Source organism: Amblyomma maculatum, chromosome 5, assembly GCF_055883805.1.
Source record: "Amblyomma maculatum isolate TAMU_Amacu chromosome 5, ASM5588380v1, whole genome shotgun sequence".
Lineage (NCBI taxonomy): Eukaryota > Metazoa > Arthropoda > Arachnida > Ixodida > Ixodidae > Amblyomma > Amblyomma maculatum.
The window spans coordinates 68884375-68899455 of NC_139348.1; the positions used below are offsets into that span (position 1 = coordinate 68884375).

Here is a 15081-nt window from a genome sequence, read left to right on the forward strand (position 1 = left end):
ATATAAATTGTTCCTACCTCTTAATGCATATTACGAGTGCTATGCGTTAACGGTTGGTTTGGACAACTTGAGTGTACATGTAACTTGCTTAATATGACAATATTGAAGGTACCGCGTAATATACTGGTATTAACGCATGATGCGTGATCGGTTATTGTAACAAATGCCATGGTACAAACGAAAGCTAGATTAGTGCGCCTGCGTTGTTTAAAGTGTATGAGGTCAGCTCCTGCTTACGTATAAGTCAAAATGCACACTCTGCGTAGCTAACCCGCATTTAAAAAAATATTTGTTTGTCCAGCCGGCGACAGATACATGCGCGAACAACGGCTTGTCGTCGGATTTAAAGCCCTTGTCCCTACAGACTAAAGCTATCGTTTCTGCAGATACTTCTTAATATAGGAATTCCGTATAAGAAAGCTGAACGGAAGAAACTATTTTATATCCACAATCTGGAGTTATGTGTTTTCATATCGCCATCGCCAAGGTATTACGAGAGGAAGGAGATAGACAACAAATCTGACAGAGCACTGACCATGGGTAGAGGGCGGAAGCCTCATATCGCAGGTCGAACCGATGTTTCGACAAGTGGACTTGTCTTCGTCAGGGCATACGAAGACAAGTCCATTTGTCAAAACGTTGTGACGACTTGCGCACTGAGGCTTCCCCCCTTTTACTTTATTCAGTGCTCTTTCATATTGCCTAATATTTGAGATCTCTTTATGATTAATGATGATGGACAACGGAGAAATTGGTGCACAGGCATCAAAATAAACAGTGCCCGCAAGAGTATGATCATATATGTTCGATCGTACATACGCCTACAATTTCATAGTGTGTGCACTATAACTATGCCACGATAACCTTTTCAAATCAGACGATTCCCTTGTAGCACTGTCAGAGTGGCTAGGGCAGCTGTCCGGTGTACCCAGTCATGGAAGATCGAATCCGGACAACAGCGCCCCCTTTCCAATGGAGGTGAAATGCAAGGCAGCCGCGAGCTATATGATGTTAGTGCATGTTAAATAACCGTAGGTGGTCGAAAAGCTCGGAGGCTTCAAATACAGCGTCTGTCGTATGCTGTGTCGCTTCGCTTCGTTAAACCATTAACCCATAAACCGAACAAAATCGAATCACACTATGAAGAAGGCAATATGTATCCCTATTGTAGTGTATGCAAGAAACAAGCTGGCAAATTAACATTTCTTCTTCTGTTGCAGGACCGAATAGCCATGGAAAACCTTTCAGGATTCATGTTATCGCTGGCGACGGTTGTTATAGGTGTGTAAGCAAAATACGTTTCAATTATAGATAATTGCATTGAAGAACAAATTTCGGCTCCGAGTGCAGAGCAAGATGAATCACAGCACCCTACTCTACCTGGGGCAGTATATTATTCTCTGCTACTAAAATGTTCCTGATAAATTATTTTTTCTGTTAAAAAGCTGTGCTCAGTATAACCTGCAACTAAGAACCGTTGTCACACACAGCTGCAAGCGACTGACGGGAAATCTAGAGTACAACATTCGTGAACGCATTTTTAATGACAGTGAGAATGGACCATAAGGGAGCTCAAGGTTTGTCGTGTGAGGACTAGCTTAGTGCACCTTTTAGGAGTTCGGTTCCTCAAAGTGCACTTATATTTTGTTTCCCGGTAAGAATCTAATAGTGGCTTCGGCTGACGGTACTCGTGGAATTTTATGTGCACTCTTGTATAGCTCTGAGACTGTTATATGTCTCTGAGGCTATGCAAGGTGCCCACAAATGATGTCTAGAGCTAGTGCAAACTAGACACGCCGGAGCATGCTTCAATATGATACGATTGTGGTGGTGTTGGTTTGTCAGGCACTACAAGAGTGCTCCACGAGTGCCATCAGTCGAAGACATCATAAAACGTATCTTGTAAACCGTGTTTTTGGGCCGTCTTTGTGTAATGCTTTGTTCTCTGGCCTCAAGGCCCATGATGTGGCATCACAGGTGCACAAAATGTCAATTTCTCCTCACGACAAAAACGTTATCTTGGAGCCCTTCATGTTTTATATTAGCCAACATTAAAACATTTTGAGTCATCTATTTACTACCGTTTTTATATTCAATAAACTGTGGCTTGAAATTCCAAAGCCGTTATGTGCTTAGCCTGGGGCAGGAGTTACTAGTAATCAAGGAAAAAAAGTGTTGTTAAAATACTGAAGTTTCATTTACCTTCTGTTCATTGAAACTGATTACGGACTGCATAAAACCTTTTCTCGTTAGAATTCACTGCCTATGCAATATACTCGAGCTAGAAGGAATGTTGAAGATTCTTTATCACACAGAAGCCAATTTAGTCTATTTATTTTGTCCCAGCGAGATCGAGAACATTTGTGATCCGTCGGGCAGCGTCCGCTGTTGATGGGGCATTTATCGTTACAGCCTTTTTATTGTGCTATTTCCTCTGCCGAGCTAAGGAAATGAAGCCATTATCTGAGTTCTTTATCATGTTCTCTGTATATACGTCTGTCTGCAATAAGCACCATATGCGAAGAAAAAACTCCCACATTCGGTGGACACAGCGAGCTTCTTATGGTACACGCCAACGAATTTCCCACACGAATTTTGAAATTCAAACCGATTTTCTTCCGAGCACGGTTGCTCAGATTTACTTCCTTAGTGATAACAACGTAATTTTCAAGTTGTTCTTGACTACTGGGATGTCAAAGACATTTTAGACTAATTGTAATGATTGTCCTTCAACGTCTGGTCTTCGCGCGGTAAGTACAACTTTATTATCACCACTAAACTCTAGTGAAAGCAAATGTCTAGGAAGCAACGTCTCAACGTCTCTGCTTGCGATTTCTGCCTGAAATAAAAGCATTATAAAATGAACGCCAGAAAACAGAGCATATTGGCGTATGTAATTGATCAGTGTTAGAGACATACACAGGTACATACCAAAGGTAAATCAAATATTCTATGCTGCTCATTTATTACAACACGTTCAGTCTGAAAGTACTTGTTCAATAGCGAATTACCATCTTTTTACGTAAGGTTATCAGAATTGCCAGACATTGATTGTACGATTTAGAGTAAATAGAAAAGTCACACTGAATTCCTGTAATATCCTGCTGAAAACTCCTGGATAATTGTGATACGTCGCATTTCCCCAAGCAATTGCCTTTCTCAATAAGACGTGACTTATATCCAGGTATTGGGTGAAGGGGGGGGGATAGTACAATAGGAATACTTAAATAAAGCTTGGGGCGTTTCATGTAAAGCTCCTTAAACGCAGCCACGCGCATTTAAAATGTTTGATTGTTTAGAAAAGCGCATTTCACGTTTTCTGGGCCGCTGACATGAATAAAATCGGCGGTCAGCTGCTGGGGGTTTGAGTTTCTTTGCAGCAAATCGTACAGTCAGTTAGTGACTTTAGGGCAGGTTCGCGAATTGGGATTGTAAACGATTTACTTTCTGTGACTGAAATAAGTCAGTGGCAACGCGCACGTAAACAATGCAAATCAGTGGCGTTATTGCTTCTTTCTAGACAGCTGTTTATGAGCACAGATAGGCTTCAAAATCGGGTGACGTCTGCTGAATAATCTAATCTCTTGGAACGGCATCTCGCAACCTATTTGCATATAATTCCCTGAATGTGATATTTTGAGCCAAGGAATAAAACTCACAGCGGCACGATGAGGTAGAAGCATCTTTGACCTTATTGACTGATTTCAGCCACTCTGACTATATCCTTATACGGAAGATTTTTATACTTGCAGTAACTAAATCTAACATCTCAGCAATTGCGCTACCGGCTAGCAACTCATTCAGATTTTTTCAGATCCCTTTTTCAATGAAATAAAATTTTTTATTTTACCCATTGCAAATCTGGCAGCGTTCTAGCGTCAATTTGAAATTTTGGTTGCGGGATGTCTGATTCATAAACGTTTAATGTAATGTGCGTTACAGATTACTGTTTTTTTTTACTTGAACAGAAGCCGCGCCAAATATCAAACAATTCAAAGCGATAGCAAAACTATAACGTGCGAAACTTGTAAGCGTGGCCTGGTTCTTTTAGGTGTCGAGTTTGATGGTGTTATAAAATTCAGGGGACACTTTGGCTCACTGAAGTGCTGCAAGGCGGATGCAGTAATGAGAGACTGGTGCAATTTTACCGTAGGACGTAATTACCGGCAACAAATAGGCCCAATCCTCTAAGCATAAACTTTCACTAGTTGCCTATAACCTTGCTTATTAGCACAGGCACGCTAATTAGCTTATTGGAGCATTATACTTCAGTCAATTATCAGTACGAAGCATACCTATCAGTAAGGCATAGTTTAGGTTCAGCAAGCAAAAACTAGCGCTAATAACCTAATTAACACTACTCTGACAATTCACCCAATAAAGTAATTGCTTATCACTTCGCTCAATTGCAAGTACAGCCTCGCTTGACTAAGTGTATATTTAGGGGACTAATTATTGAATAAATATTCTAATTAGGTAAATAACCTGTATGGCTACATAACCGATAACTAAACAGTGTCCCAATTAATTGCAACATCACTATACCATATATCTTTATTTGTATGCATGGTTCCTACCCCAAGTACAATTGGCCCCGTTTGAAATTCGAGCACTGTTAAGTCACGATCATTTCGACCAACTGAAAAGCGCGTTATTCTGTCGACAACTGTTACTTATAACGTTGAGGCATTAAAGGCTCCGCCTTCATAGCGAAATCTTTTAAGACGGGGAAATGCAAATAATAATAATAGTTGATTCGCAGGAAGGGAAAGGCGCAGTACTGTTACACATCTTTTTGTGGACACCTGAACTGCGCCGTAAGAGAAGGAAGGAAGGTGGGAGTGAAAGTGGAAAGAGAGAAAGAGGAGCCGTAGTCTAGGGCTACCGAGTAATTTCGACCACCTGGGGATTTTTAACGTGCGCTGACAACGCACAGCACACGGACGCCTCTTCGTTTCGCCTCCAGCGAAACGCAGCCACCGAGGTCGGGTTCGAACCCGGGCACTCCGTGCACTACCGAAATTACTCGGTAGCCCTAGACTACGGCTCCTCTTTCTCTCTTTCCACTTTCACTCCCACCTTCCTTCCTTCTAGCCATATTGTGCTTTTGGGAAGCTTAAAGCAACCGCTCCAAATTTTTGAAAAACTGTGTGCTAAAACACTTTGTCGCGAATTTTTTTACTTTCTAAACGTCAAAAAGAATAAATAGATACCTACCGGAACTTTCTTATGCTGCTTTCTTATAGCAGGAGGTACTGGCATGCTGTATGTTATTGCGCACTGAATACGGCTATGCAGGTCCCATCGATTACGTTCAACATTGTCCCCAGCGACCTCTCCGGTATGATCGCCTCTTCACATTCAGGCCATACGAATGGAAGCGGCTGTATTCGCTGAGTTAACTATCGTTTAGCGCACAGTGATTGAAATCACTGAGCACACCCTTTTATAACCCGAAGTATAGTTAGACATTGGATGTTTTTCTGTAAATGCAACAGTATATTTTCCTCATTATTTCTATATTCATGGGAACAGAGTACAGAAATACTCTGAGAAAACGAATAAAATGCTCAAAATAATGGCTTCTGTTTGCTCCAGTTGTAATGCTTTGATACAGTTTTAATCATTGGGTAAGCATAGTCGAGTCACCGTAAATATATTTCCAGTCACTATTGAATTACAATGTAGAATGAACGACAAATATACTAATATCCACTTTTCAATTTTTTCCAGTAACTCTATCAGCAGGAGGCGGTACTCCTATCTTGGGTCATTTATTGAAGCCGGGCCCGCCTCCCCAGTGAAGGGAGGAAAGTTTCGATATTACTTCGGATTGAACACCCAAATACAAGAACTGAATGCCGGCAGACAATCTACCTTGGACAATCTTCCTGAAGATGTGTGCAGGGAGTTTTCTACCGAAGATAGCCTTCGTACAGCGTGCTCTAGAAATAAAGAGTTGTACATTACTTCTTTCTCTTTGAGGGAGAATTCAAAAGCTATCGGTTTTCTCCAAAATTATTTCTTCAGCGATGCTACAAAGGTTTGAATACCATTCTATGAACACGGTGAAATTTTTTGTGCTATTCTGTCGGGAAATCCAGAGAACAACTCGGAAAGCGAGCTGTTTAAGAATTCTTCAGAGCCAAATGAAATCACATGAAAGACAAGCAGCAGCACGAGTGGAATCGAATTCTGCAAATATTTTCTTGCCGCTTTTACATCTAGAGCTTTGCATGGTGTAGTGAATTTTACACTCCTTGACCTGCGTAACTATGGTTTCTCGCACAGTGGCTTTGTTTTGAAAAATGGAAAAAAAAAACAAATGCGATAAGCAATTTTTTGCGCAAGTAAATGTAATCATCTAATTATTTTCAAACTATGAGAGAGAGATCTATTTATAATTAGAGATTTATATTACCTTAATCTCCAGGTCATCCAAGAGAAATTGAACGTGGAAAAAGAGACTACAGTTGACGCACTGGCAGCATTATTTGTGACCGTCGAGAAGGATGGAACAGCCTCATGGCAACCCTCAACTCTAACACCCTTTTAAGGTTTCTCCGCCCCTTGAGCCCCGGCATGCTATGCTTCTGTTCAGCCGGCAGAAATAGGGGGGGGGGGGGGGGGGGTCTTGCTATGGGCACTTTAAATTCATAAGCGTGAGTCGTTTTGTTTCTGGAGAAGGTAGCTTTGAGCATCGTGCCACACAAGCACGTTGAATATTGTCTCATCTAAAATTCAGAAACAGACCCACCGATCTTCGCTATTATATCCTAACTGGAACAATACGCTCACTATATATTAAATATTATAAAAGGAATAGGCAAATATCCTGATTATAATTTCACCAAGGCCGGAGTGATATCGGTTATTGAAGATATTTTAGGCCATCTTCGTCGTAATAAAGAAGCTCTAGAAACAGTACACAAAATCAGTAGCGATTTTCAATATTGACACATTTTAGGCAAGCCCCTTACGTTAAAGAAAAAACAATTGCCGAATTTCCCGTCAATGTATTAAGCGAGAAACAAGTCAGGTATAATTTACTGGGCAAAATGTAGGTGGTGCTAGAAGGTGGCCAGTAGGCGCGTCCCCGCCGATGATGACACCGGGCGACACGCCCCACGCCTTGGCTCGGATCTGGACATCCGGGTCGTGGCTGGCCTTTATATTATATGACGCATCAAGCGAGGGATTAGAGGTAATGCAAGTAGTGTAGCCCAACTGTCGTACATTTAGTGATCTACATTTACCTTTTACCAAGATAAGTGGCATATTTGAAAAAAAAAAGTCACTGCGCAAAATAAGGCGACTTCTAAACACTTAAAGAACGGGACAAGCGCTTTAAACGTTTACAAGCTTTAATTGTTTAGTCGTCGTCCTTTTTACCTCAGTGTATTTTTTCAATCATGTCTAATTACCAACTCGCCCAACTTTCCACCTCACAGAAGAAGGAGTTCGAGTTAATTTCTGACTTGAGGAATCTGGAAGTTAATTATTTCAATTATACGATTTCAGGGTTTCTCTGCACCACCCAGACCATCAACACAACATTGCTACCATGCCGCGCGTCTCAATGAGTGTGAATTCTAATGAGAAAGATTATCGTACAGTTCGTAATCAGGTGCAGTAAATAAAGGGAAATGAACCTGCAGCATTTTAAGAACACGTTTTTTTTTTTACTAATTGTAACTCCTCCCTACCTTAAAATAAATCACGTATTTTATATGCCCAAAGCCATGCCTAATGATTTCATAAACGCCAGTAAGTAGATTACACCAAATATTGTCATATTAGCGGATGTGAAACAGGAATGGTAAAACTATTATTTTTTTAGTGAGAGCAAAAATTGACATCTTGAACAGCTGTGATTTCACATCATGAGCCTCTAGGCCAGAGTACACAATATTACACATCTGTAGGGTCAAAGCAAGGTTATAAGGTCAAGTTTCAGATCATTACCGCGGAACAAAATGTAAGTGCACATTAAAGAACCGAACGCTCAAAACGTGCTCGGAAGCTTGGACTTCCTGCGTTACTTCGAGTAAAGAGTGGCTGTCAATAAAGGATAAAGAAAGCACTACAATAATAAAGGTAGTTGAGGAGTTAACCTACAATGATGCCACGAAAATTGAAAGAAAAGAATTCTAGGAAAAAGAAAGAATTGCGACAAACTGCGTCGCACGCTGCCCCATTAAGCTTATCCCTCTGTTTTAACAGGCATGGAAAGGTTGCAACGCCACATAGGTTACACACGTGACTGCAGTAATGATATAGGGACATTTTGGGTTTGCAAAACCACCGTAGGCAACGAGTGTAATGAACGTGGGTGTGTTTGGGGCGCTTGCCCCATGGCCAGGTATACATGAGGCTAGCAGAAGCGATGAGATGTTCAAAGAACAAGTGCGACAAATAATGCCCCTTTTATTTGCAGTATTAATATTATTGGCAATATTATATTATTAATATTATTATTACAGACCGATTTATATCCTTACAATTCTACCACAGATACTAGAGATCTTCCTATTTGAATGTATGACTTCCTTCTTTGACAAATTCGGTGTCATTTCAAACCGTCCATATGGGTTCATTAAGAGAAGTGTCACTACATTAATGCTTGAGGAATTTGCTGATGAGTTATCCGCTGCTTTCAGTGAAAACACGTTTAGCTGTGCTCTTTTCGTAGACGTTAAGAAAGCCTTTGATACGGTTAATCATATTATTTTATTAGAAAAAACTGTACCTTCTGGGCTTCGAGGTCCTTTCTATGTTATTCAAAAGAATTTATTATGCAGACATTCACAAGTGGTCAGAATTAACAGCCAAATGAACCACAGTGGAAAGCTGCCTGTAAAAGCGGGTGTACCACAGGGATCTATTCTATCTCCTTTGCTCTTTAATATATAGCGGCATTTTTGGAATTCAGATTTTTTATTTTTCAATACTTCTAAACGGAAGTTAAGAAGCACATTTCATTATTATTCACCACGGAGTGTAACTAGATGCGGGAAAGCAAGACGCTGTGCTTATGTACCTGAAATCTTTAATGAGTTACCGGATAAAAGTTTTGCTGTAATATCTTTGTGTGACCTAAAGATGTACCTGAAAGCCCTTTGCTGATATTTGTATTCTTTGGTTAGAGTGAATTTATGCTTAAAAATATTGGTTAACATCACAAATTTCTGAAGTTACAACTGAGACGTGATACAGAACTACAGGCAACCGAAATATACTACAGAAAGACTACAGAAATAAAAAACGTTTTACAGAACTACAGAAAAATATGATGTTTACGAGAGAATACAGAATATTGTGTCGTATTTTTCACCCGGTTCTGTAGTGTTTTTTCACTGGGTTTGTTTTCTTCAATACTCATTTACAGAGTCCCTATCCTGAGAAGTCTGTGCAGGCGCTATTATTAGTGTGCTAGCACGAGGCCTCTCAGTCCGACGACAAATAATTTGCTCCTCCTCCTCCCCCCCCCCCCCCCCCCCGTGCCCACGTCCTCAATTTCCGTATATGCAAGGTGCGCATTTAGAGCATATTTAAGCTGGAGCAGATCTCCCTAACTTAACTTCACAGGCGCGATATCCTAGCTTTCGTTTGTACTGTGCATTTGGTACTATAACAGATTAATCATCGTGCTTAAATGACACACTGTCGTGTTCTACCTTCTATATCGTCATATTAATCAAATTCCATTTGCACTCAAGTTGTCCGAACCCACCGTTGGCGAACAGCGCCCCAAGATGCATAAAGATGTTGGAAAAATTTGTATAATAATCATCACAACCACCATCCTGACTATACGCCCTGCAGTCTGCAGGGCGAGGGCCTCTCCAATATTCCTATTTCAGTACTCAAACATTTACTAACCTTATATATACTTCTGCACCTACTATGCTTGCCTTCTTTTGAACTTCACTCTTTCACCTTTATGTACTACATGTTATCCAGGATTAGAACTGCATGTCCTTGCGATGTCTATTTCCCCTAAAATAGATTTAATTCAAGTTTTTTCCCTGATTCATTCGGCACGCTTTCTCTGCTTTAAGCCTACACCAACCATTTTGATTGGACAGCTTTCAGCGTGGTTATATTTGTCAAAGCGCTAACCTTGAAACCACATCCTCTAACTAAAAGAGAAATGTCTTGCCAAGGTGCCTGAATGGTTAGGGCGCTGAATGCTGGTCCCAAGGAAGCGGCGTCGAATCCCTGACGCGATCACCGCTTTTTATTGGAGGCAACAAGCAAGGCGTCCATATGCAGCGCGATGTCAGTGCACGGAAAAAAACCCCACGTCCTCCGCTACGGCGTCCCTCATAGGCGTAGTTCCTTTGGGAAGTCAAACGCAGCACACCACACCATACCAATCCAAAATTGAAATCACAAGGGACGTAAATGGCGCACACTTTGCATTTCGCCAATTCAACTAAAATAGATACACGTTTCATATCGTCCATTCCATTACATGAATTTCGGAACGATCTAACTCTCGCCTCTGAGAACGCGTGACTGTGCTTCCATGCACGCGCGTGAGCAAAGAACACAATATACTTGGGATCTCTACTTTACACATAATGAATCTTGCAGATGTCGCAGAATAAATGGTCTGTTTTCCTGCACTCGTTACAGGGATAGTTGCCATGCTTTTATGCAGATGCATGCGGTAACTGTAGCCGCAAACGATCCGCGAAAAGGTAATCAACATTAACATACAGTGGTATCACACCACCCAAATTAGTGAATAATATAAGTTCTAAATAGGCTTACTTTTATTTCAGTGGTACATCGTTACAAGGGTATTTTGCTTAAATAAGATGGCAAAAAATGAGATGAAAAAAATTGATGCAATGCTCAAAATGCCAGGAACCACTCACGTACGGGCCTCAGGGATTGGCTGGGCTATATATTGCCACGGAGTCAGCAAGGAACCTGATAGGAACAGTGCTTTTACATATTTACACATGACGACTATCACCATGTTAAACGTTGCCAAACGAAGAATATTTAAATATTACGAAGAGGTTTTTTATGAACAGGCAGTTTTAAAGGCGCAGTCAGATGTTATTTTGTCTAGATAAATTGATTCCGTTGAAACACCGGTCATTTATTTTTAGGCTTTGGAAATGAGTTTGGCATATTATTTGTAAGAGAGAATATATGAGATGAAGCGATTTTATTTATCGTTTATTAGATATTTATACGCGAGACGGTTTAAGAGATTGCGCTAGAGTTAACCACCGCGAAGTATGACTGCTATATACAGTTTTGCACCTATTCTTAAGCATCTTTTATTCTGCGATGTTCTCAATAAAGACCACTTCTCCCCGTTTGGTGACTGCATGAAGGTCATGTTTGTGCCTAAATGTTTATGAAATATATATAAATTGCAGTTCTAAAAGCAAACATGCACTTTTCATCAAACCATAGACAAAATGTTATGGTGGGTACTTAAGACTGCTAACTTTCTCTGAAGGCGAAAGTATGAATGTCTCATAACAAGTATTTGCGTCGCAGCTTGGAATCTCTTTCGTCACCTAACCTCAAACTTCGCTACCACCTTAATTCTTTGTGCAATGTGAGCTCGAATAACACCACCCTGATTACACTTCACAAAAAACAATAATGTCACTGTTATTAATTAGGAATTAGGAAAGCTTTAGCTTTAAACACACACATCTTCACAAAAAAGACGTATGGTACGTGCAACATGATATCCCATGACATCAATTCAAACGCTGCCAGATGAAGGTTTGAGTCACGATGTTGATACGAATGTACTCCCTCTAGTAAGTCTTGAGTAGTAGGTTTGTATTGTATTTAGATGTCAAATGGAAAGTTTAGTGGTATGACACTCGCTGATGGCTGCACAAAAGACGGTCGCGTCGCTAATTTGATACAAAAGCACATGATAATTATATATAATTTATTACTCACACTTCTTGCAATGCCATTCATATCGCAGATTTCTAACCTTTTAGGTGATCCACACTCCACATGGAAATCATATCCAGCACTGAACACCTAAAACCAAAATCGAGCAAGGTGAGGATAGAAAAACGACCATACATTATTTCAGTTCTGTAAAAATGGGTAGTGATCAGTGATAATAGTTGCTTGGACGTCATCTTAAGCACATAGCATGCAACAAAGAACTACGCGTAACCATTTAGGAACCAAAATCAATATATTTTCTGGACACAGTCAGCAATGCTCAAAATTACAATCATATTTAGCATGTCGCATCTTCGCAAAAAAATATGCACTCCTTTCTCATCCCGCCATTCCCTCCCGTCAAACCCGTCCCGTTAGTCCCGTAATTTACTTGGTCTGTGCAGCAAAGGTTGATGTCGTGCTAAAATGTTTTTCGTATTACTGCAAAGAAATGCGAAGAATTGAATTGAAATCATTTGTGTCTAAGAAGGGAACATTGAGGTCTCGAGTTCACATCACTCCAGGCCTTTGGTAGGCAATGACGGCGACGATGAGTGAGTAGGTATTATGGTTGGCGCTAAGATCGATATTTGAAGGCAGTAAGTATACAAGGGAAAAAGCTGGTAACACGCAACAGAATGTCTGAAGAGAAAAGCAGAAGACTGGTGCTTTATTGAGCGTTCCCGGCATGTTTCATGTTATCAAGTGAATAATCGAATTTAATTAATCTGCAGAAATATTTGTGACAGTGAGAGGTTCAGTATTACATGCTGCCTTGCGTTGAGAAATAACTCCAAGAGGGTTGTGTGCTAAACTACATATTCAAGTTCTTTTCTAGCACTGTTGACACCGCGTGAGAGACATGAATAAAAGGTGGTTACGTAGACTTGGAGCACATAGGGTGCTGCGAAACTGTACAGTCTTGCAGATGTTTAATAATAACGCGGGAGCGCCGCTGTTGCTGCGAACAGGCACCGAGGCTAACCAGAACGGAAACCGGATGAGGCAATGAGCACGCGCAGCGTTGATGCTATGGAAGTGACTATTTTCTGGATCGTCCGAAGATCCTCTTTGTGCACCTATCTTGTTTTTCCGCCATGTAGATGAGCTTTAACTGTTGTACGTAGTCACAGGAGATCCCCTTGACGATTTTTACCTCAGGGCCTCCTTCTCAAAATGAAATCAAACTAAATCAAACTCACCTCGAAGCACATTTTATGACCGAAACCTGAGAGCATTTCTCTTGTGCTCTGTCTGCGGTGTCGTCATTGTGGTTTTGCACTGAGGCAAACACTCAATGTTTCAATAAGGAGGGTATAGTTTGTGATTTCATTCATGCTGCTACTCCATCCTCGTGGAATTCTCTAAAGAGCAGACAAACACAGTTCCCAAATCTAATTTCGGTCAATTTAATCTTGTTCTATTACACTAGTGCGACCATTTTTGAATGGAATCACTTCGCGTAGGGGCGCTTTGTCTTGGGTTACAAATTCACAAAAGGTTGAATTTTTGAACTACACAGTTTATATAAAAGCCGTGCAGTTTGCTTTGTAACCGTGAGGGTGCTCTTCTGTGGACGCTAAATAGTAAATACTCCCAATAAACTAAAGATAATACGCCACTAATGAGAGTCCTCCTCAGTTTATTGTTGTGACCAACAATTGAGATTTCTTTCTTGCCATATAGGGTGTTCATCACAACTGTGTGCTCCTTTCGCCATTGCTAGAGCTACATGAGTGGGGTAAAAACATCAAGTCAGAGTAACTTTGTGCTCACTTCATAGTAATCGATTTTGATTGGCGGATACTACTTTGCAATATTCGGGACAGCCTACTGTGTGCCTCTCGCTCTAGTAATAGTAACTGTGGGCGTGCCTTTGCCCTCACAGCCTTTTTCCTCGTCCTCATCTTCCATTTCCGAAGGCAAAATTAAACGCTCGTCAGTTTGATGTAGTGTATAATGCAGCGACTCTCCGCTTCCACGAATCCGCGCAGCGATCAGTGTACCACTATATCTGTGTCAACGTGACCTTTTTTGTTTCTCTAAAAGGGAAGTAGACAGTCAATTATTGGGAAGTTGTACAAATTATACTGCATTCCATAATCTTAATCCTCCATGTTCCCATGAATCACTCATTCTTGTCATGTTTAAATTGTCTGTCAAAAAAAATTCTCATCTCAAATTACTGAAGACTTCATTCTTGTCTTATTCCTGTTCTGAAAAATGCTTTTTTCGTTTTGCGTTCGACGGAAATATTTTCTGCTGTTTATGACATCTTTCGTGTCAAAAAAATTAACGTTTCTGGCATGTGGAGCCTGCTCTTTGATCATGAGAAAAATATATGCATATGTGGTTAATGCAGGGAAAGTTTATATCAAGTGGCAGTGGAAAAGACAGGTATAAAGTTGCATGCGACATTTTAAACTGTTCAAGATTTGGACAATCGTACGACTGTACGAAGTGCCCACAAGCCTTTAGGGAGCTAAAACGTCCTTGCATTATCGATTTAAATTTTTGGTATGAACTTTCGGGTGACTTAAATTCATACGGAGAATTTGACCGCGGCGTTTTCAATATCCACACTGAAGCGCAAGGGTTTCAACTCAGAAATGCCCCGTACACTATACAGAGCAAGACAGCTTCAGTATACTGACGTTCCCCTGAATAACAATAAAAAAAACATGTTCATCAAGCTTGGCCTTGTTCTTTTTTCATTAAAGGTGGAAATGGGTCCTTTTTAGGATAATTACATAAGAGCAGTTCATGCTAATTTAAATGTACTTACTGTTTACACTCCGCCGGGGTAGCGCAGTGGTTATGGCGCTCACTACTGTTCCCAAGGACGCGGGATTGAATCCCAGCCTCGGCGGCCGCTTTTCGATGGAGGCGAAAAGCAAGGCGCCCGTGTGCTGTTCGTTGTTAGTGCACTTAAAGAACCCCAGGTGGTAGAAATTTTCGGAGTCCTCCACTACGGCGTCTCTCATAGCCTGAGTTGCTTTGGGACGTTAAACCCCACAAACCAAACCAAACCACTTACTGTTTACTAAAGAGTTCGTAGCTTCATCACATTTTTTAGGTTTCTATTTTGGTTTGACATCCGGAACGCCGGGTCATGCATTCAAGTTCCCTCGCTATCAA

General features: G+C 40.8%; 1 long non-coding RNA gene across 1 annotated transcript; it reads left to right on the plus strand.

Annotated features, from left to right (window-relative positions):
* The first annotated feature begins 1142 nt into the window (after positions 1-1142).
* LOC146188460 (uncharacterized) lies at positions 1143-5998 on the plus strand. The gene is made up of 2 exons (XR_014707207.1): positions 1143-1281; positions 5734-5998. It is a non-coding gene; the product is annotated as an uncharacterized LOC146188460 (long non-coding RNA).
* The last annotated feature ends 9083 nt before the right edge of the window (positions 5999-15081 follow it).